Raw genomic sequence first — 24,839 nt, 5'->3', positions numbered from 1 at the left:
TATCTATTTCGAAGTACTAAAGCATCCGGTACTTTGGATGGGGCTTGTTGGGCCCAATAGATCTATCTTTAGGATTCGCGTCAATTAGGGTGTCTGTTCCCTAATTCTTAGATTACCAGACTTAATAAAAAGGGGCATATTCGATTTCGATAATTCAACCATAGAATGTAGTTTCACGTACTTGTGTCTATTTTGTAAATCATTTATAAAAATTGCGCATGTATTCTCAGCCCAAAAATATAAAGGGTAAAAAGGCAAATGAAACTCACCATACTGTATTTTGTAGTAAAAATACATATAACATCATTGAACAAGTGTAGGGTTGGCCTCGGATTCACGAACCTATAGTAATTATATATATTTATGTATTTGTCAATATTTGTCTAATAAACTAGGCCAAGTCATAGTGTACCACAATCCCAATGCTCGAGACTAATGTGCAAAAGTCAAAGGTTAAAGTAAAAACGAGGTCGCATGCAAAAATATAATAACTTATACAAAAATGATTTTTCGGTCAAACATGACTAAACGGCCACTTCAGCGATTTTTAGAAAAATTATCGGAACTTCGATTGATAAACGGCCAAAGATAAAAGTTACACATTACCAAAAAGATTAAGCATAAATTTTTACAGAAGTAAACTAAACCTAGACAACTCGTAGTTGCCAACGCGGTTTCGGTGTTTCAAAGTTAATTTTTCAGCTTTAATAAATTTACAAAAGTGACCGAGTAGCCTACTTTGGAGATTTTTAGAAAATTCCTCGAAACTCGGATTGACAAACGGTCAAAGCCTTCAAATTCTCGTTACCACAAAGATATAACATGATTTTTGGCAAAAGTAAACACACATCAGGCCGACCATGACAACTGATACAAAACTGACATTTTTAATAAAAAAAGTTTCAGCTCTTTTTAGAATTTTAAAATGTGACCAAACAGTCAACTTTGACGATTTTTAGAAAAATCGTCGAGACTCGAATTGACAAACGACCAGAGTCGTTTGTTACATCTTACAGCAAAGAATTCAGTGATAATTTTGTTTTAATCTGAAACAACGCAGATCAACGAGAATTTCAGTTTCCGTAACGACGTTTCATCAAAATTTACAAAACTTCTTTTATCCATAACTTGACAACCGTTCAACGAAACGAGACGTGCTTTATATGAAAATTCATCTACTCGACGAGTAGAATCCAAATAACCACTTTTTATTACCCAGAAAATTAGTTCACTAATTATTATCAGCATTTTTAAATTACGAAATTAATTGTTTAATTCATAACTTTCTAACCGTTCATCGAATCCATTCGATATCTAAATGAAAAGTTTTTAATTTTTCGCTAGCTTTCCAAGGACATGCATATCTTATACCTTATCTCAACCGTAGGTGTAACTAATTCAGGATTCAACATAACCTATCTAAGGGCAATATCAAAAATACAAATATGCATAATTCTATTTTCTCGAGCACTAGTCAGGGATACACTATTAGTAAATAAAAGTTAAGTTATGAGTGCTCACGTATCAATATTGAGGTTCAATATTGTAGGAAAGGTACGTAGACGCGACGGAGACCATAACTACCAATTTGACCTCAAGGGCATACCCATGAACAATACCCATCACCTCCATAGCCATAACCCATAATTTCCTTAGCCCTATCCTACTCATAAAACTTGTCTTGAAATGACCCGCTCATGACCTCGTCGTAGTATTTTATGTATATTACTGCTAATATTAATACTACTGATAATAATAATAAGATTAATAATATTATTAATCTTAATAATAATAATGATAATGATTATATATATATATATATATATATATATATATATATATATATATATATATATATATATATATATTAGAGTGCAGAGAGGATAGAAAGAATGAATGAAATGAAAACGTAAACCAGAAATCGAACAATTTAAAGAAGTTAGCCACCTACCCAACGCATGGGGTCTCCTAGTATAATTCATGCTATCGCATGATTCTAAATTACAGCTCATATCACACTAACAAAACTTGCCGACAGTTGATATGTATCACATAACATATACGTAGGTTTTTTTTTTTTTTTAATATTATTTAATATAAATTATATTTAATCTTTAGAATTAATTAAATATTATATTATATTTACGTTCATGGTAAAAATATAATTTTTACAAAAATGACACGGTCATGGTCTCACGACTCATGTACCACTTTCGGTTTTTCGGGCGCACTTTCGTATGTTTAGAAAACTAGCCTTTTACGTTACGTGACGTGTACCTTTTACAAAAAAATAGACTTACTCAGCAATAAATTACCTTTATAAAAATATAACTTATAAAATTGAGTGTTGTGGTCATTTCCTTCTATAAATTAGTGACTCGTTGTTTATCAAAATATTTTATTTTAAATTAAACATTTTGTGACACGTACCTTTATTAATAACTAGACTTAATTTAATTAAAAACTAACCCACACAAAGTGTAACTTAATCTTTTGAGTATTTTGGTCATTTACCTTTATAATTCATAAACTCGTTATTTAACAAAGTCTAACTATTAATATTAGTTTAAAATCAACACGTTCTATGATTAATTATAATCCATCACTTTATGTATTTTCTTTTAAAAATATAAACTCGTACGCATCGTACTTAATGGAAAAGTATATAATATAATACTTAGTTTTTCAAAGCTAATAATAGTTCAAAAATTATTTTAATTTCATTAGAAAATCTTCTAACACATTACGTTTATACTTCAAGCTTAATTTGATATAATTTCGTATATGCGACATCGTCTAAATTAATTTCCTTAAACTTTCAAAATATCTAATGAATCAAATAGTCAGATTCTATTATATCGCAAATCGTTTTCGTAAGTTTGAAAAATAGATCAATCAAGTGTTATGATATTCAATCCTCCACCAACTTCTGTCTAATCCTCAATAATAACACTTTTGTTCTTACATGTAACCACTTTTCCAAATATTCCGAATACCGATAAAAGTAAGGGTTTTCTAATTCAAGTGGACCTCATAACAAAGACTCGTAATTATAATTCAATGTACCTGATAAATCAATCACTTGATATTATCTTTTAATCTCATTGATAAACTTACATCGAACAAATACGTTCAAGTAAAGTATTATTTACTAACTACTGGGATAGCATTTCTATGTTCATAAAATAGATCTCGTAGCTTATATTCATATCAACTAATTCGTTCAATGCTTTCAAGTCACATAATAATCTCATAATCTATTTTTGTATCACCAAGCTCTTAAATGTTTTATCAATATTTCTTAGCTTAAAAAAAAATACACATATGTACATACACATACATTTCTATTTACACATTTTTGTTCGTGAATCGTCAGACATGGTCAAAGGGTAATTGATTACATGAATATAGTTTTCAAACTTTTCGAGACTCAACATTACAGATTTTGCTTATCGTGTCGGATACATATAAAGATTAAAGTTTAAATTTGATCGGAAATTTCCGGGTCACTACAGGTTCTTATGTCAAGAACTATTAATCACATTTGAAACTGTGTTCTTTTAAATAATGTTTATGAATTACTTAATGTTGTCATTACATTAAAAGTTTTTGAATTATTTTATTTAATGACAATGCTTTTGAAATAAATGCGATTACTTTTCGGAAAACGGTTCATATAGAGAGCATGATCGTTAACTGTGGGACCAAGAGTTAATATTCCGTTATTGTGTTTTGACGGGGGTGTTACAATATATATCAGTTTCACATGTGTTTTAGGGTCAAGAGTAGAACCCTAATTGAGGTCAAGCTTAGAACCCTAATTTGGAAGAGCCGTTTTGGCGATTCCAGTGCATAGGGGAGATCATACTCGATCCCCCTTGGCCAACCACTATTTCTATGTTTATATTAATCATGTAATTGTAACGTTTATTCATTAATGTTGTCTTATACATTGATTTATTATTTACTCTTTCATCTCATTACTTTTGTTCATAAATGTTCAATCGATGCTTTGTTTATGATCTAAAGATCCGTGTTAGTGAATCAAGGAGCCAACAAATTGGTATCAGAGCTGGAGATCATCCTAGTGTCGATTCGATTGAAGGTAAGAGATGTATTTTGCTGAAACTCGTTTTTAGATCTCGAGGTTGACTTTTGTTGACTTTTTGAGGTTTTGAAGATCTAAATCGAATTAAGAAAAAGTGTTTTAATAAAAAGGTTAGAAATCATTTAGTGAATGTTTCTTCAAAGTTTCAGAATCTAATTCGAAGTTTTTACAAAGTTATGGAGATTTTTTGTTTCGAATTTTTTAGATCCGAAATCGATCGATTATGAAATTTTGAGTGTTTGTTTGCAAAATCTGAGAATGAGTAGATGTTTACCGGGTCCTAATGGTGCTTCCTTCAAACTTTGAGCCATTTGGTCATGTTTTGAGGTGTTTTTGAGCATCGCCTCCACTGACCACCGCAGAACCACTGCTCGCCGCAGTATGTTCATACCTGAATTCCACGCATTTTTGAGCATCTTCACGCGTATAAAAAGCTTAAATGTGTATTTAAAACCGCGTTTCTGGAAAGTTAACGTACAAATTTCGCGAATTTTGAGCTTGAAAAACATATTTAGTACGCGTTTTTGTTAAGAAGGAGGACAAAATTCGGGTGGCATTGCTGTAATTTTCGAGAAGGTTGACTAGGTGGTACCTATGTGCTTTTTCTTGGTTCCCTTGTATCCCCTTATAGCATGGTACCTTTTCTAGGTTTCATGTATTCTCGTTTGACTTTTACTACCAGGTCCCACATCCTTTTCTTAATTCAAATACCCACAATTTATTATTGTATTATTTTTCCTTAAATACACCCAATCTTAATTTAATAGCCGTTAACTTCTGCAAAATTAAATAGTTAACACTCATTAACTAGAGGGACCACCAGTGAAAAATGTTAAAACAATTTTATAAATTTACAAGTTTGGTCCCTCAACTATTTGAAAGTTTCATTTTCAACCCTCGAACTTTGAAAAATTTACAAGTTTCCCCCTAAAGTTTCGAAGTTTTACATCTTTGATCCTCAACTTTCGTAAATTTTGCACCTATGGTCCTTAATACTTATCATTCATTATTTTCACACGAAACTTTTCCGAAACTTTTCTATCATATTATTCACTGAAGTATTGATATATAAAATTTAGTGGACAACCTCCTGTGTCCATTAGACTTATTTAGTAAGTGACTACGAAAACACTTGTTTTTGAGAAGTATTGTGGGATAGTCGGGAGCATACGACTATTTATGGGCCAACAACGTTTATTATTCCGTACTTCTCGATATACCGTTTCATGGAGGGAATATGTTTGTTCCAGTTCCGCTTTGTGGAAGATACTGAGATTTATGTTTCACGATTATGAGGTACCTATTTGACTTTCTTTGATGAGTTTGATGGCAATAAAGACTTATTTGAGTTATTAATTGTGGACCAGACTCCTCTACATATTTTTGCCTTTACAAGATGCAAGTCAGGATGAACGTTAGTGCTACGATGTTTAATAGATTACAGCTAACAGTGAGGGGGAAGATTTTACAGTTTATGATTTTAAGAGAGCCGATTTGTTTGAAGATTTCATCAGAGATGTCAATAGGGACATCAACTCAGTCTTAGGGGGAATCTTGTTGCATAGGTACTATGGGTAACACATACGAGTGAAGCTTGAAGAAACTATAGGATGACAATTAGCATTTCGACTTAAATGCTGGAAGACTTTGATATTCAAAGTTTGGATTTTTCACGTATTTTGAAAAACTTTTTGGAGCTTGTGATTCATCAGATTATGGTACCATTGCATAGATTGACTGAAGATTATAAGAGGTGTTTATAATAATTCGCCAGCAACGTCCAAGGGGAAAATTGTTGATGCATATTTTTTATAGCCGTCGCTGGGCAAATAATGTGTATTATTATATTGTACACCTAGATGTATTACATGCGTAAAACTGATCAGTTACATGAGCATATGTGACTGTTGGGCCGACTGTTAGGCCGTTCATACTGATAGGCCCATTACGGTCACCTAAGTCTAAGTCGTCTATATATATCATTTTCACATGTGTTTTAGGGTCAAGAGTGGAACCCTAATAGAGGTCAAGCGTAGAACCCTAATTTGGAAGAGCGGTATTGGCGATTCCAATGCATAGGGTAGATCATGCTCGATCTCCCCTGGCCAACCACTGTTTCTGTTTAAATCAATCATGTAATTGTAATAACGTTTATTCAATAATGTTGTTTTATACATTAATTCATTGTTTACTCTTCCATCTCCTTACTTTTGTTTATAAATGTTCAATCGATGCTTTGTTTATGATCTAAAAATCCGTGTAGTGAATCAAGGAGCCAACAACTTCTTATTGTCATAGCTTTCATCAAATATTATATAACACAAATAAAGATATTTGAAGTCAAAATTGAAAAAAAATTGACTTTGAAAAGTCAAGACAGGACAATTATTTTGGGACAATGAAGTACTACATTTTCAACAGCTAAAAGCGTAAGTTTTAATTTGCTTATATCTTACGCATGTAGCGGTTGAGCTTGAAGGCTAGTTCTTCGTTGTGATCTACTGCGATTGTTTACCGATGTGATCTCCTGTACAATTACGAGATGATGTAGACAAAATTACTGATTTTAATAATTCAGGTTTGCATTTCTTCTTTTACTTCTTTATTCTAACATTAACAAAGGTTGATTGTTAACAACGCTTAACATGATTAGCAATATTTTATAGTTATAGTGTGATTAATTATATATTTTATCTTATTATTAATTAATTTAGATTTTAGCAATTAGAACCAAGTGTTTGTTGAAAGTGGCAACTAATATTTATTAAAAATCAATCCCACTTATATTTTCAAAGTCAAACAAGTCAACAATAATTTATAATTAGCTGGTTATATGTTATTTTCATCACACCTGAATTCTTCATCCACCTGTTAAACTAATGTCCTAAACTTTCTTTTAGAAGACTTCAAAAACATTGAAGAATATGCACTGTCATAATCCTCGAAGACATACATCAATCAATATATTCTATATAAAACAAGAGAATACAAAACTTTCTGGGTTGTAAAAATTATAGAATAGATTGACACCATATGGTAAGCATTCATACCAGATTTAAACATTTAGTCTTATCAATCCACTAAATTAAAAGATTGCCCAACCGATCTACTAAACCTGTTTCTTGTGTTGCTCACCATAAAACTTCTTTTATTACACTCCAAACAGATCTTCTTTCATTGTACTCTGTATTATACGAAAACAAGATTCTTTAAGAGGATTGCATCAATGAATAAACTGTGTTCAACATGTCATAAATATGTCCACTTTTCTAGTTTCGTTTTGGTTTGTTTTGTCCTATCGATTTCTTCTGTCGACGCTGGAAATGAGACCGATCATTTGGCCTTGTTATCGGTCAAAGCACATATAAAATCAGACCCATATCAAATCATGCCTACATGGAACGATTCAACTCATTTCTGTAACTGGACAGGTGTTATGTGTAGTATAAGGCACAGACGAGTTGTCAAACTCAATTTATCGTCAGGTGGGTTTTCGGGTACAATATCACCTGCAGTTGGTAACCTGTCGTTTCTTAGAACGCTTTTTCTACACAACAATAGTTTCATAGGCAAGGTCCCACAAGAAGTTGGAAAGTTATCGAGATTAAGGGGGTAGGAATATCGAATAATTCTTTATCAGGTGAAATTCCTTCGAATATATCTCATTGTCTAAATCTTATAGCACTTAATCTTGCTGGGAACCATTTCGTAGGCATTTTTCCTAATGAGTTTGAATCATTGGGTAGGCTTCAATACATTAATCTCCGCTCGAATAATCTAACAGGAGAAATACCCAAGTATATTGGAAATTTTACATCCCTTACATTTATATCTGGTTTATATAATAATTTTCATGGAAGTATTCCAGATACTCTAGGCCAGTTGTCTAATTTGTTGTATTTTGAGTTTGGAAGTAATAATCTTTCGGGCGTTTTACCTCCTTCATTTTTCAATATTTCATCCTTGAAGGAAATACATTTGCCCAACAATCAAATAGGTGGGAATTTGCCACAAGACATTGCACAAAGATTTCCTGGACTCGTATCTTTAAACGTTCCAGTAAATAAGTTCACTGGTCTTATTCCAGTTTCGTTAACTAATACCTCGAATCTTGAAGTGTTAGCAATCGACAAAAATGAGTTTACTGGAAGCGTACCATGTTTTGATCAGTTAACAAGATTGACGTGGTTTGCAGTTAATAGTAATCATCTTGGAAATGGGAAATTCGATGACTTGAACTTTGTGTCCTCTTTGGCTAACTGTACTAAACTAAGTAGATTTGGTTTCGGTAATAATAATCTCGGAGGAGTTTTGCCAAAATCGTTGTTTAACTTCACTCAACTTAAGGATCTCATAGTTGGAGGGAATTTGATATCTGGAAGTATCCCTTATGAGATCGGACAAATAGTTAAGATAACTAGATTGTCTCTATCCTCAAACCGATTAAGTGGTACAATTCCGGATTCAATTCGGAATCTAGTAAACGTCGGTTCAGTAGCTCTTTTTGGAAACTTATTATCAGGCTCTATACCGTCGTCTTTTGGAAATCTTACCCAGTTAAGCTTGCTCTCTTTACATAATAATAATCTCGAGGGACCGATACCATCGAGTTTATCAAATTGTAAAGGCTTGCAGCTGTTGAATCTTCATACGAATAATCTCAGTGGGTTCATACCTGAGGAAATTTTTGGTCTTTCTTCCTTAACAACATTAGACCTTTCTGACAACCATTTTGTGGGTCCTCTTCCTTTTGAAGTAGAAAAGTTGAGAAATTTGGTTTGGCTTAACATTACGAATAACATGTTGTCGGGGGTTATTCCATCTAGTCTTGGAGCTTGTACGAGTTTGGTTGTACTATCCATATCGGGGAACCTCCTTGAAGGTGAAATTCCCACTACGTTTAGCTCGTTGAGAGGGCTAGAAGTTCTCGATCTTTCAAGAAACAACTTAACCGGGACTATCCCCGGGTTCCTAGGAGATTTTGTGTTTTTTGACACTTTGAACTTGTCTTTCAATGGTTTTGAGGGAAAGTTGCCGGATAAAGGAGCTTTTAGAAATGTAAGCAAAGTTTCCATTAACGGAAATGCTAAATTTGCGGCGGATTTTCAGTATTTCAGTTGCCAGAGTGTTCAATTGATCAAGAATCATCAAAGAAAAGAAAAATTTCTCGTACCATGATAATCTTGATTCCAATACTTGGCGCGTTCTTCGTACTAGTGGTGGCAACAATCTTTTATTTGATTTGTAAACGAAGATGTAGTAAGAAGGTTTCCTCGAGGACTAATTCGGACAATCAAAACTTTCCACGAATTTCTTATAGAGTCTTACATGAAGCAACAGGTGGATTTTCATCGGCAAACTTGATCGGTCATGGAAAGTTCAGTCTCGTCTATAAGGCGATTTTGAACCTGAAAAATGGACCGGAAGCTGTTGCTGTTAAGGTACTAAAACTTGCAGTTCATGGTGCTGATAAGACGTTCGTAGCAGAATGTGAAGCTTTAAGAAAGATTGACACAGAAATCTTGTGAAAGTCATAACTTCTTGTTCAGGTGTTGATTATAATGAAAATGACTTCAAGGCTCTTATCTACGCTTATATGGTCAATGGCAGTTTGGATGATTGGTTGCATCAGAATCGGGTTGTTAATCAAGTTATCGAGGAGGAAACAAGTGTAGTGACCCGAACTTTTCCATGTTTATATATATTAATTGAGATTGATATTTACATGATTAAATGTTTCCAACATGTTAAGCAATCAAACTTGTTAAGACTTGATTAATTGAAATATGTTTCATATAGACAATTGACCACCCAAGTTGACCGGTGATTCACGAACGTTAAAACTTGTAAAAACTATATGATGACATATATATGGATATATATATAGTTAACATGATACTATGATAAGTAAACATATCATTAAGTATATTAACAATGAACTACATATGTAAAAACAAGACTACTAACTTAATGATTTTTAAACGAGACATATATGTAACGATTATCGTTGTAAAGACATTTAATGTATATATATCATATTAAGAGATATTCTTACATGATAATATCATGATAATATAATAATTTAAAATCTCATTTGATATTATAAACATTGGGTTAACAACATTTAACAAGATCGTTAACCTAAAGGTTTCAAAACAACACTTACATGTAACGACTAACGATGACTTAACGACTCAGTTAAAATGTATATACATGTAGTGTTTTAATATGTATTTATACACTTTTGAAAGACTTCAATACACTTATCAAAATACTTCTACTTAACAAAAATGCTTACAATTACATCCTCGTTCAGTTTCATCAACAATTCTACTCATATGCACCCGTATTCGTACTCGTACAATACACAGCTTTTAGATGTATGTACTATTGGTATATACACTCCAATTATCAGCTCTTAGCAGCCCATGTGAGTCACCTAACACATGTGGGAACCATCATTTAGCAACTAGCATGAAATATCTCATAAAATTACAAAAATATGAGTAATCATTCATGACTTATTTACATGAAAATAAAATTACATATCCTTTATATCTAATCCATACACCAATGACCAAAAACACCTAAAAACACTTTCATTCTTCAATTTTCTTCATCTAATTGATCTCTCTCAAGTTCTATCTTCAAGTTCTAAGTGTTCTTCATATATTCTACAAGTTCTAGTTACATAAAATCAAGAATACTTTCAAGTTTGCTAGCTCACTTCCAATCTTGTAAGGTGATCATCCAACCTCAAAAAATCTTTGTTTCTTACAGTAGGTTATCATTCTAATACAAGGTAATAATCATATTCAAACTTTGGTTCAATTTCTATAACTATAACAATTTTATTTCAAGTGATGATCTTACTTGAACTTGTTTTCGTGTCATAATTCTGCTTCAAGAACTTCGAGCCATCCAAGGATCCGTTGAAGCTAGATCCATTTTTATATTTTCCAGTAGGTTTATCCAAGGAACTTAAGGTAGTAATGATGTTCATAACATCATTCGATTCATACATATAAAGCTATCTTATTCGAAGGTTTAAACTTGTAATCACTAGAACATAGTTTAGTTAATTCTAAACTTGTTCGCAAACAAAAGTTAATCCTTCTAACTTGACTTTTAAAATCAACTAAACACATGTTCTATATCTATATGATATGCTAACTTAATGATTTAAAACCTGGAAACACGAAAAACACCGTAAAACCGGATTTACGCCGTCGTAGTAACACCGCGGGCTGTTTTGGGTTAGTTAATTAAAAACTATGATAAACTTTGATTTAAAAGTTGTTATTCTGAGAAAATGATTTTTATTATGAACATGAAACTATATCCAAAAATTATGGTTAAACTCAAAGTGGAAGTATGTTTTCTAAAATGGTCATCTAGACGTCGTTCTTTCGACTGAAATGACTACCTTTACAAAAACGACTTGTAACTTATTTTTCTGACTATAAACCTATACTTTTTCTGTTTGGATTCATAAAATAGAGTTCAATATGAAACCATAGCAATTTGATTCACTCAAAACGGATTTAAAATGAAGAAGTTATGGGTAAAACAAGATTGGATAATTTTTCTCATTTTAGCTACGTGAAAATTGGTAACAAATCTATTCCAACCATAACTTAATCAACTTGTATTGTATATTATGTAATCTTGAGATACCATAGACACGTATACAATGTTTCGACCTATCATGTCGACAAATCTATATATATTTCGGAACAACCATAGACACTCTATATGTGAATGTTGGAGTTAGCTATACAGGGTTGAGGTTGATTCCAAAATATATATAGTTTGAGTTGTGATCAATACTGAGATACGTATACACTGGGTCGTGGATTGATTCAAGATAATATTTATCGATTTATTTCTGTACATCTAACTGTGGACAACTAGTTGTAGGTTACTAACGAGGACATCTGACTTAATAAACTTAAAACATCAAAATATATTAAAAGTGTTGTAAATATATTTTGAACATACTTTGATATATATGTATATATTGTTATAGGTTCGTGAATCAACCAGTGGCCAAGTCTTACTTCCCGACGAAGTAAAAATATGTGAAAGTGAGTTATAGTCCCACTTTTAAAATCTAATATTTTTGGGATGAGAATACATGCAGGTTTTATAAATGATTTACAAAATAGACACAAGTACGTGAAACTACATTCTATGGTTGAATTATCGAAATCGAATATGCCCCTTTTTATTAAGTCTGGTAATCTAAGAATTAGGGAACAGACACCCTAATTGACGCGAATCCTAAAGATAGGTCTATTGGGCCTAACAAACCCCATCCAAAGTACCGGATGCTTTAGTACTTCAAAATTTATATCATATCCGAAGGGTGTCCCGGAATGATGGGGATATTCTTATATATGCATCTTGTTAATGTCGGTTACCAGGTGTTCACCATATGAATGATTTTTATCTCTATGTATGGGATGTGTATTGAAATATGAAATCTTGTGGTCTATTATTATGATTTGATATATATAGGTTAAACCTATAACTCACCAACATTTTTGTTGACGTTTTAAGCATGTTTATTCTCAGGTGATTATTAAGAGCTTCCGCTGTTGCATACTTAAATAAGGACGAGATTTGGAGTCCATGCTTGTATGATATTGTGTAAAAACTGCATTCAAGAAACTTATTTTGTTGTAACATATTTGTATTGTAAACCATTATGTAATGGTCGTGTGTAAACAAGATATTTTAGATTATCATTATTTGATAATCTACGTAAAGCTTTTTAAACCTTTATTGATGAAATAAAGGTTATGGTTTGTTTTAAAATGAATGCAGTCTTTGAAAAACGTCTCATATAGAGGTCAAAACCTCGCAACGAAATCAATTAATATGGAACGTTTTTAATCAATAAGAACGGGACATTTCAGTTGGTATCCGAGCGTTGGTCTTAGAGAACCAGAATTTTGCATTAGTGTGTCTTATCGAGTTTGTTAGGATGCATTAGTGAGTCTGGACTTCGACCGTGTTTACTTGAAAAATGATTGCTTAACAAATTTTGTTGGAAACTATATATTTTTAACATGTGAATATTATGTGATATATTAATCTTTTAACGCGTTTGATATTATGTGATAGATGTCTACCTCTAGAACAAGTCCCATTGACTCACCTAATAATAATGAAGAGTCAAATGTAAATTGGAATGATTCGTGGACTGATTCACAAGTTCCCGAAGAGGAACCGGAAGAAGAGTCGGAACCGGAAGAAGAATCGGAACCGGATGAAGAAATAGAACCGGTGGGGGAAATAATAAAACGGTTAAGTAAAAGAAAATCCTCAACCAATCGACCAAGGTTAATTATGGTCAATGGTGTTTCCGCCAAGGAAGCAAAATATTGGGAGGATTACCAATTCTCCGATGAATCGGATTCCGACGAGAATTCCGATGATGTTATAGAAATTACCCCAACTGAATTTAAAAAGGCAAAAGAAAATAATAAGGGAAAGGGCATAAAAATAGAGAAATCTAATTCCAACCCCGATGAACTTTATATGTATCGTCAACCCCCGAAGTCCTTAAGTTGTAACAATAACCCGGGAACCTCTAAACCACCAGGTTTTTCTAAACCAATGTGGAAAACGACGGCTCGTATTAGGGGAACATCATATATCCCTAAAATCTTGGCAAAACGAACCAAAACCGAAGAAGAAGAAACAAGCGAGTCGGAATAAGATAGTTGTATTCGTGTGGTGTAATATATGTAATATAGTGTGCTTATGCTTTATGATATATGTAAAAATTGCTTGTATTAATAAGTATTTTTTTTATGAATCTAACTCTTGTCTATTTTACAGTATAAAAACGCAAAATGGATAGACAACCCAATATTTTAAGAGACCTACCCGGAGACATGATTGATGAAATCTTGTCAAGAGTCGGTCAGAATTCTTCGGCACAACTATTTAAGGCGAGATCAGTTTGTAAGACATTCGAAGAACGTTCCAAGAATGCCTTGGTTTATAAAAGGCTTTCGTTCGAAAGATGGGGGATATCACATTGGGAAATCCATAAGTTACGATGTGTTTACTTTGACGCATATATTGCGGGGAACCCAAATGCTATTTTACGCAATGGGTTAAGAAATTATTTTGACTCAATATATCCGAATATTGGACTTCGTGATTTAGAAAAAGCGGCTAACATGCAACATAAAGAAGCATGTTATGCTTACGGATTAGTAATGTTCGCTTCTCACCAAAGTGAGAACAAGAACATCGGGCTACAACTATTAAACAAAACGTTCCCACAAGTGACGGAGTCGGTAATTGGGGTAAGAAATGAGGTTTTTAGATTGTTACGAGACTGTTGGACATTACGTAACCCTCGTCCCTTTGACGACGTTACAACACGTTGTCTTATCAACGGCCATAACGGTTATGTTCCACAAGACCAAGGATGGGAAGTAATCCTAGTAAAACCAGAATGCATGACTTGTTTCTGGACGTATGAATTACGTGTCTTTATTACCTTTGCTGAACGACTTGTGTACTAACTAGAATTATCTTCACAACCATCTTGTATCAAATTTATTGTGTGCTATATTTCATGCTATATGTAAAATAAGCGGTATTGTAAGTTTGTAAAATATTGTGTAAAAGTTTGAACGCGAAATATTATTATAATCAGTTTTTCATATAGTATTGTAGTAGTTGAATTGTATATTAGCTACTAAGTATGAACTTAACGGGTAGGTACTACCCGAATTTAAACTTATAAAACGCTAATATGAAGAAAAAGCTTTTATAAATGAGTTCATATTATGCTACGAAATACTATTAACTACTCTTAATATTCTGTATGATTAACTTGTTCCATTTGCCAAGGATTTGAAGGAAATGGCACCGACTACTCGACACACCGTGAATATGAATGAAGAGGAATTCCGTACTTTTCTAGCTTCCAACATAGCCGCAGTACAGGCTGTGCTACATACCAACAATAACCTTGGATCTAGCAGTACAGGAAATCGTGTAGGATGCACCTACAAAGAATTCACTGCCTGCAAACCTTTGGAATTTGATGGAACCGAAGGACCGATCGGATTGAAACGGTGGACCAAGAAGGTCGAATCGGTGTTTGCCATAAGTAAGTGTACTGAAGAGGACAAAGTGAAGTACTCTACGCATACCTTCACAGGTTCTGCATTAACATGGTGGAATACCTATCTAGAGCAAGTGGGACAAGACGATGCGTACGCACTACCGTGGTCAGCATTCAAGCACTTGATGAACGAGAAGTACCGTCCCAGAACCGAGGTCAATAAGCTCAAGACAGAACTTAGAGGGTTACGAACCCAAGGATTTGATATTACCACGTACGAAAGACGATTCACAGAATTGTGCCTATTGTGTCCGGGAGCATTCGAAGATGAGGAAGAGAAGATCGACGCGTTTGTGAAAGGATTACCGGAAAGAATCCAAGAAGATATAAGTTCACACGAGCCCGCCTCCATACAACAGGCATGTAGAATGGCTCACAAACTAGTGAACCAGTTTGAAGAAAGAATTAAAGAACAGACTGTTGAAGAGGCCAATGTGAAGCAAGTCAAAAGAAAGTGGGAGGAAAACGGTGATAAGAATCACCAATACAACAACAACAGTAATTACAACAATAATCGCAACATCAATCGCAACTGCAACAAACGGCCCAACAACAACAACAACAACAACAACAGCAACTACAACAATCATCCCAACAACAATAATAACCACAACAACAACAACAATCAGAAGCAGCTATGCCAAAGGTGTGAAAAGTATCACTCGGGGTTCTGCACCAAATTTTGCAACAAGTGTAAAAGAAATGGTCATAGCGCGACGAAGTGTGAGGTCTTCGGACCAGGGGTTAATAGAATGAAAGGAACAAATGGTGTCAGAACGAGTAATGGCGGAGCAAGTAGTGTCGGAGCAAGTTATGCCAATGTAGTTTGTTATAAATGTGGAAAACCGGGCCACATTATTAGAAATTGCCCGAACCAGGAGAACACGAATGGACAAGGCCGCGGAAGAGTTTTCAATATTAATGCGGCAGAGGCACAAGAAGACCCGGAGCTTGTTACGGGTACGTTTCTTATTGATAATAAATCTGCTTACGTTTTATTTAATTCGGGTGCGGATAGAAGCTATATGAGTAGAGATTTTTGTGCTAAATTAAGTTGTCCATTGACGCCTTTGGATAGTAAATTTTTACTCGAATTAGCAAATGGTAAATTAATTTCAGCAGATAATATATGTCAGAATCGAGAAATTAAACTGGTTAGCGAAACATTTAAGATTGATTTGATACCAGTAGAGTTAGGGAGTTTTTATGTGATAATCAGTATGGACTGGTTGAAAGAAGTGAAAGCAAAGATCGTTTATTACAAAAATGAAATTCGCATTATACGAGAAAAAGGAAAACCCTTAATGGTGTACGGAGAAAAAGGCAACACGAAGCTACATCTTATTAGTAATTTGAAGGCACAAAAACTATTAAGAAAAGGTTGCTATGTTGTTCTAGCACACGTCGAGAAAGTACAAACTGAAGAAAAGAGCATCAATGATGTTCCCATTGCAAAAGAATTTTCCGATGTATTTCCGAAAGAATTACCGGGATTACCCCCACATCGATCCGTTGAATTTCAAATAGATCTTGTACCAGGAGCTACACCAATAGCTCGTGCTCCTTACAGACTCGCACCCAGCGAGATGAAAGAACTGCAAAGCCAATTACAAGAACTTTTAGAGTGTGGTTTCATTCGACCAAGCACATCACCGTGGGGAGCTCCTGTTTTGTTTGTCAAGAAGAAAGATGGTACATTCAGGTTGTGTATTGACTACCGAGAGTTGAACAAACTTACCATCAAGAACCGCTACCCACTACCGAGAATCGATGACTTATTTGATCAACTACAAGGCTCGTCTGTTTATTCAAAGATTGACTTACGTTCCGGGTATCATCAAATGCGGGTGAAAGAAGATGCATTCTAAAGACTGCTTTCAGAACACGTTACGATCATTACGAGTTTATGGTCATGCCGTTTGGTTTAACTAATGCACCAGCTGTGTTCATGGACCTTATGAACCGAGTGTGTGGACCATACCTTGACAAGTTTGTCATTGTTTTTATTGATGACATACTTATTTACTCAAAGAATGACCAAGAACATGGTGAACATTTAAGAAAGGTGTTAGAAGTATTGAGGAAGGAAGAATTGTACGCTAAGTTTTCAAAGTGTGCATTTTGGTTGGAAGAAGTTCAATTCCTCGGTCACATAGTGAACAAAGAAGGTATTAAGGTGGATCCGGCAAAGAAAGAAACTGTTAAAAAGTGGGAAACCCCGAAAACTCCGAAACACATACGCCGGTTTTTAGGACTAGCTGGTTACTACAGAAGGTTCATCCAAGACTTTTCCAAAATAGAAAAACCCTTGACTGCATTAACGCATAAAGGGAAGAAATTTGAATGGTATGATGAACAAGAGAAAGCGTTTCAGTTATTGAAGAAAAAGCTAACTACGGCACCTATATTGTCATTGCCTGAAGGGAATGATGATTTTGTTATTTATTGTGACGCATCAAAGCAAGGTCTCGGTTGTGTATTAATGTAACGAACGAAGGTGATTGCTTATGCGTCTAGACAATTGAAGATTCACGAACAAAATTATACGATGCATGATTTGGAATTAGGCGCGGTTGTTTTTGCATTAAAGACTTGGAGGCACTACTTATATGGGGTCAAAAGTATTATATATACCGACCACAAAAGTCTTCAACACATATTTAATCAGAAACAACTGAATATGAGGCAGCGTAGGTGGATTGAATTATTGAATGATTACGACTTTGAGATTCGTTACCACCCGGGGAAGGCAAATGTGGTAGCCGATGCCTTGAGCAGGAAGGACAGAGAACCGATTCGAGTAAAATATATGAATATAATGATTCATAATAACCTTACTACTTAAATAAAGGAGGCGCAACAAGGAGTTTTAAAAGAGGAAAATTTAAAGGATGAAATACCCAAAGGATCGGAGAAGCATCTTAATATTCGGGAAGACGGAACCCGGTATAGGGCTGAAAGGATTTGGGTACCAAAATTTGGAGATATGAGAGAAATGGTACTTAGAGAAGCTCATAAAACCAGATACTCAATACATCCTGGAACGGGGAAGATGTACAAGGATCTCAAGAAACATTTTTGGTGGCCGGGTATAAAAGCCGATGTTGCTAAATACGTAGGAGAATGTTTGACGTGTTCTAAGGTCAAAGCTGAGCATCAGAAACCATCAGGTCTACTTCAACAACCCGAAATCCCGGAATGGAAATGGGAAAACATTACCATGGATTTCATCACTAAATTGCCAAGGACTGCAAGTGGTTTTGATACTATTTGGATAATAGTTGATCGTCTTACCAAATCAGCACACTTCCTGCCAATAAGAGAAGATGACAAGATGGAGAAGTTAGCACGACTGTATTTGAAGGAAGTCGTCTCCAGACATGGAATACCAATCTCTATTATCTCTGATAGGGATGGCAGATTTATTTCAAGATTCTGGCAGACATTACAGCAAGCATTAGGAACTCGTCTAGACATGAGTACTGCCTATCATCCACAAACTGATGGGCAGAGCGAAAGGACGATACAAACGCTTGAAGACATGCTACGAGCATGTGTTATTGATTTCGGAAACAGTTGGGATCGACATCTACCGTTAGCAGAATTTTCCTACAACAACAGCTACCATTCAAGCATTGAGATGGCGCCGTTTGAAGCACTTTATGGTAGAAAGTGCAGGTCTCCGATTTGTTGGAGTGAAGTGGGGAATAGACATATTACGGGTCTGGAGATTATACAAGAAACTACCGAGAAGATCATCCAAATTCAACAACGGTTGAAAACCGCCCAAAGTCGACAAAAGAGCTACGCTGACATTAAAAGAAAAGATATAGAATTTGAAATTGGAGAGATGGTCATGCTTAAAGTTGCACCTTGGAAAGGCGTTGTTCGATTTGGTAAACGGGGGAAATTAAATACAAGGTATATTGGACCATTCAAGATTATTGATCGTGTCGGACCAGTAGCTTACCGACTTGAGTTACCTCGACAACTCGCGGCTATACATAACACTTTCCACGTCTCGAATTTGAAGAAATGTTTTGCTAAAGAAGATCTCACTATTCCGTTAGATGAAATCCAAATCAACGAAAAACTTCAATTCATCGAAGAACTCGTCGAAATAATGGATCGTGAGGTTAAAAGACTTAAGCAAAACAAGATACCAATTGTTAAGGTTCGATGGAATGCTCGTAGAGGACCCGACTTCACCTGGGAGCGTGAAGATCATATGAAGAAGAAATACCCGCATCTATTTCCAGAAGATTCGTCAACACCTTCAACAGCTTAAAATTTCGGGACGAAATTTATTTAGCGGGTAGGTACTGTAGTGACCCGAACTTTTCCATGTTTATATATATTAATTGAGATTGATATTTACATGATTAAATGTTTCCAACATGTTAAGCAATCAAACTTGTTAAGACTTGATTAATTGAAATATGTTTCATATAGACAATTGACCACCTAAGTTGACCGGTGATTCACGAACGTTAAAACTTGTAAAAACTATATGATGACATATATATGGATATATATATAGTTAACATGATACTATGATAAGTAAACATATCATTAAGTATATTAATAATGAACTACATATGTAAAAACAAGACTACTAACTTAATGATTTTTAAACGAGACATATATGTAACGATTATCGTTGTAAAGACATTTAATGTATATATATCATATTAAGAGATATTCATACATGATAATATCATGATAATATAATAATTTAAAATCTCATTTGATATTATAAACATTGGGTTAACAACATTTAACAAGATCGTTAACCTAAAGGTTTCAAAACAACACTTACATGTAACGACTAACGATGACTTAACGACTCAGTTAAAATGTATATACATGTAGTGTTTTAATATGTATTTATACACTTTTGAAAGACTTCAATACACTTATCAAAATACTTCTACTTAATAAAAATGTTTACAATTACATCCTCGTTCAGTTTCATCAACAATTCTACTCATATGCACCCGTATTCGTACTCGTACAATACACAGCTTTTAGATGTATGTACTATTGGTATATACACTCCAATGATCAGCTCTTAGCAGCCTATGTGAGTCACCTAACACATGTGGGAACCATCATTTAGCAACTAGCATGAAATATCTCATAAAATTACAAAAATATGAGTAATCATTCATGACTTATTTACATGAAAACAAAATCACATATCCTTTATATCTAATCCATAAACTAACGACCAAAAACACCTACAAACACTTTCATTCTTCAATTTTCTTCATCTAATTGATCTCTCTCAAGTTCTATCTTCAAGTTCTAAGTGTTCTTCATATATTCTACAAGTTCTAGTTACATAAAATCAAGAATACTTTCAAGTTTGCTAGCTCACTTCCAATCTTGTAAGGTGATCATCTAACCTCAAGAAATCTTTGTTTCTTACATTAGGTTATCATTCTAATACAAGGTAATAATCATATTCAAACTTTGGTTCAATTTCTATAACTATAACAATTTTATTTCAAGTGATGATCTTACTTGAACTTGTTTTCGTGTCATGATTCTGCTTCAAGAACTTCGAGCCATCCAAGGATCCGTTGAAGCTAGATCCATTTTTCTCTTTTCCAGTAGGTTTATCCAAGGAACTTAAGGTAGTAATGATGTTCATAACATCATTCGATTCATACATATAAAGCTATCTTATTCGAAGGTTTAAACTTGTAATCACTAGAACATAGTTTAGTTAATTCTAAACTTGTTCGCAAACAAAAGTTAATCCTTCTAACTTGACTTTTAAAATCAACTAAACACATGTTCTATATCTATATGATATGCTAACTTAATGATTTAAAACCTGGAAACATGAAAAACACCGTAAAACCGGATTTACGCCGTCGTAGTAACACCGCGGGCTATTTTGGGTTAGTTAATTAAAAACTATGATAAACTTTGATTTAAAAGTTGTTATTCTGAGAAAATAATTTTTATTATGAACATGAAACTATATCTAAAAATTATGGTTAAACTCAAAGTGAAAGTATGTTTTCTAAAATGGTCATCTAGACGTCGTTCTTTCGACTGAAATGACTACCTTTATAAAAATGACTTGTAACTTATTTTTCCGACTATAAATCTATACTTTTTCTGTTTAGATTCATAAAATAGAGTTCAATATGAAACCATAGCAATTTGATTCACTCAAAACGGATTTAAAATGAAGAAGTTATGGGTAAAACAAGATTGGATAATTTTTCTCATTTTAGCTACGTGAAAATTGGTAACAAATCTATTCCAACCATAACTTAATCAACTTGTATTGTATATTATGTAATCTTGAGATACCATAGACACGTATACAATGTCTCGACCTATCATGTTGACACATCTATATATATTTCGGAACAACCATAGACACTCTATATGTGAATGTTGGAGTTAGCTATACAGGGTTGAGGTTGATTCCAAAATATATATAGTTTGAGTTGTGATCAATACTGAGATATGTATACACTGGGTCGTGGATTGATTCAAGATAATATTTATTGATTTATTTCTGTACATCTAACTGTGGACAACTAGTTGTAGGTTACTAACGAGGACAGCTGACTTAATAAACTTAAAACATCAAAATATATTAAAAGTGTTGTAAATATATTTTGAACATACTTTGATATATATGTATATATTGTTATAGGTTCGTGAATCAACCAGTGGCCAAGTCTTACTTCCCGACGAAGTAAAAATCTGTGAAAGTGAGTTATAGTTCCACTTTTAAAATCTAATATTTTTGGGATGAGAATACATGCAGGTTTTATAAATGATTTACAAAATAGACACAAGTACGTGAAACTACATTCTATGGTTGAATTATCGAAATCGAATATGCCCCTTTTTATTAAGTCTGGTAATCTAAGAATTAGGGAACAAACACCCTAATTGACGTGAATCCTAAAGATAGATCTATTGGGCCTAACAAACCCCATCCAAAGTACCGGATGCTTTAGTACTTCGAAATTTATATCATATTCGAAGGGTGTCCCGGAATGATGGGGATATTCTTATATATGCATCTTGTTAATGTCGGTTACCAGGTGTTCACCATATGAATGATTTTTATCTCTATGTATGGGATGTGTATTGAAATATGAAATTTTGTGGTCTATTATTATGATTTGATATATATAGGTTAAACCTATAACTCACCAACATTTTTGTTGACGTTTTAAGCATGTTTATTCTCAGGTGATTATTAAGAGCTTCCGCTGTTGCATACTTAAATAAGGACGAGATTTGGAGTCCATGCTTGTATGATATTGTGTAAAAACTGCATTCAAGAAACTTATTTTGTTGTAACATATTTGTATTGTAAACCATTATGTAATGGTCGTGTGTAAACAAGATATTTTAGATTATCATTATTTGATAATCTACGTAAAGCTTTTTAAACCTTTATTGATGAAATAAAGGTTATGGTTTGTTTTAAAATGAATGCAGTCTTTGAAAAACGTCTCATATAGAGGTCAAAACCTCGCAACGAAATCAATTAATATGGAACGTTTTTAATCAATAAGAACGGGACATTTCAACAAGATCTTTAAACTTCATTCAGAGGCTGAACGTTGTGATCGATGTGGCTAGCGCGCTAGTTTATATTCATTGCCAGTGTGGATCACCGTTGGTTCATTGTGACATCAAACCTAGTAACGTTTTGTTAGATGTCGATTTGGTTGCTCATCTTGGTGATTTCGGCTTAGCAAAATTTTTCCAATATACTGAACCTGATTCTACAAGCCACACAAATTCGCTTGGTGTAAAAGGCACGATTGGTTATGCTGCTCCTGGTAATTTGTCTTCAAACCCTTCCGTTATAAATATATATGACACTTATTGTTCACAATTTCTTATTCCAACAAAAGATGTTTCTCTTTAAGTGTGGTTTGTTTATTAAATGCAGAATATGGATTGGGTAGTCGAACATCAACATATGGAGATATCTACAGTTTTGGGATCCTCACACTAGAGACATTTACAGGAAAGCACCCTACTCATGAAATGTTCAGTGATGGTTTAAGTCTTCATGGTTTTGTGAAGATGGCTCTACCTGACCAAGTTATGGAGATAACTGATCTCATCCAGCTGAGAACAGCACAACTAGGAAATAGACATAATCGTGAAACGTATAGGTCCATCAAGAGTGTCTGACTGCAATTTATCAAATTGGGATTAATTGCTCAATGGAGTCGCCAAGAGATCGGATGGACATCAACGACGTCTTTAATCAAATGCTGTTTGTTAAGAAAACCTTTCTTGAAAGTAGGAGTAACTTGGTATAAAGATGCAAAGTGAAAGTTATCTGAATTATAGCATAATGCTATTGTCTGATTTTGGTGATTTAAAGGTGTAGCCAAGTCATTTGTCCAACCTTTTAGTTATAAAGAAATAGTATCATATATTCATAATAAATGAACTGATGTATATCTCCTTTCATCACAAAGTATGATAATTGCTATGCTGCTGCTAATGAACTTTATTTGATGATCTGGTAAGTGGACATAAAAGAAAGAGAGATATTATCTAATTTAATTATCATGAAATTGGCTGTGCACTTGTGAATATATCACATTGCATGACCGGCCATCAGATAAGTTAGCTATCTTTAATGTTTGTTGTTTTGATATACAGTTGACTTGGAACCGATTTCTAGTTATGCATCTATGTTAGTTATTTTGAGAAAGTAGTTAACATATTTGAGTCAAATTATAAGCTTTCTGACCCCACTTCCATCTCTATTATACTTCAATCTTAAAATTATGTTATTTGATGTGCCCGTGTGGCTTCAGTAAAAGGACCACATTTTTAATATGGATATGGCTTATGCTTAAGTAATAGGTATTTCACTTCAGTATAAAAAAATAACGGCAGATTACAATATGTGCCTTGAAAGTGATTATTATGACATGAAAATGATAATTACAATTAAAATTTTGTGGCCGAAAACTTGCATTCAATATCTACTTTTTGCGCAGGTACTTCAAATGGACGATATTTTGAAGGATCAAAATAGCTAAACGAATGTTCAGTGTAGGTGGTTGAAATGGAGGACACATTTTGAATGAAATAACTAAATGAATGTTTGTTAGGATTATTGGACCCAACAATAAAAGTGATTTGCAGAAATCACCCACCCACAATAGATAAACGAAGACAAAAATAAAGAAAACAAGAACGCGAAGATTTAACGTGGTTATATGTAATCAACGGATTGATTACTTTAATCCACAGACCAAACTAGAGAGATTTTATTGATAATTTTCGTGATACAATGTATGGGTTACATTAGGGTGTTTATATAGGCAAAACAATACAAGGAAACAACTTAACGAGCAAGAAAAACTCGTTTCTAGAATTTTCTCCCGTCAGGACTCACTTCGCGACCGCGATAGAAAAGTTATGGTCGCAACTTTTGACTTCCAAGCTAACTAATCTTCTGATGAGCTTTTCGCGACCATAGCTCACTTTTATCCTGTCGCGAAAGGAACTTGGGGACCGCGAGTCATCCTCCTATGGTCGCAAGAATCAGAAATCAGG

General features: G+C 33.9%; 1 pseudogene; it reads left to right on the top strand.

The window, feature by feature from the left end:
• Positions 1-7,334: 7,334 nt before the first annotated feature.
• Positions 7,335-23,584, top strand: LOC139875738 (uncharacterized; annotated as a pseudogene).
• The last annotated feature ends 1,255 nt before the right edge of the window (positions 23,585-24,839 follow it).

This window comes from Rutidosis leptorrhynchoides, chromosome 11, assembly GCF_046630445.1.
Source record: "Rutidosis leptorrhynchoides isolate AG116_Rl617_1_P2 chromosome 11, CSIRO_AGI_Rlap_v1, whole genome shotgun sequence".
NCBI classification, from domain to species: Eukaryota; Viridiplantae; Streptophyta; class Magnoliopsida; order Asterales; family Asteraceae; genus Rutidosis; species Rutidosis leptorrhynchoides.
This window is presented reverse-complemented; position numbering and strand designations above follow the sequence as displayed.